The sequence below is a fragment of the Arachis ipaensis genome, chromosome B10 (genome assembly GCF_000816755.2).
Source record: "Arachis ipaensis cultivar K30076 chromosome B10, Araip1.1, whole genome shotgun sequence".
In the NCBI taxonomy this organism is placed as follows: Eukaryota; Viridiplantae; Streptophyta; class Magnoliopsida; order Fabales; family Fabaceae; genus Arachis; species Arachis ipaensis.
The window spans coordinates 17054376-17055334 of NC_029794.2; positions in this window are offsets into that span (position 1 = coordinate 17054376).

Genomic DNA, 959 nt, shown 5'->3' on the forward strand with positions numbered 1-959 from the left:
AAATTCAACTAACTATTTTTTTTTTTTTTTTTGAAATAAAGAGCTCAACACATAAGGTGGAACATTAAAAGACCAAACAGTATAGACCAATAACACCAAGTACGTGATAATTCCTAGTCCTCTACGGCATTGTCATCAACAACCATAGGGTTCACCACCAAACTATTCATCAGAGAACTCGAACGACCTGCTGATAATTCCCTCCACACTAGTAGCTTGATTTCTGAAGATCCTCACATTCCTTTCAACCCAAATTGTCCATATAACAGCATAAAAATCCATGAACCACCGCCTGCTGTCCTTCTTCCTCACTGAATCACTTGTCCAACTTTAAAAGTGCTCCTTTAGTGAACCTGCCATTGTCCAGAGCCTCCCAAGAGCAAACAGTCAAGCACTCCACACCTGCCAAGTGATCTCACACCCAATAAACAAATGAAACGCAGACTCTATAGACTTACAGCACAACACACACATGTTATCATTCGCTTCAATAACGCCTAGTCTATACAATCTATCCTTGGTATTTACTCTGCCGACTAACACAAACCAAGAAAACAGCTTGATCTTGGGAGGTACGAAACCTCTCCAAATAGCACTAGTGAAACTATATCTCGTGATGTCCGCCGGAAGAATTTCTGCTTGCATCACCTGCACAAAGGAGTTAGTCGAAAATAAACCAGATTTATCAAAATTCCATATCACACTATCCTCTCTCTCACTTGTGAGCTTAACTGTTTGTATCCTCTCATGAAGCTAGTTTAGTAGCTCCAACTCCCATTGGAATAACTTTCTCTTCCATTGAAAGCTCCAACTCCACTCTAACTCATCCCAAAACCCACAATTCCCTATAATAGATCCTTTCAGGTTTGAGACCGAGAACAGTCTTGGAAACACATCTTTCAACAGACCGCCAGGTAACCAGTTATCCTCCCAAAACCGGGTTGTTCCACCATTCTCTA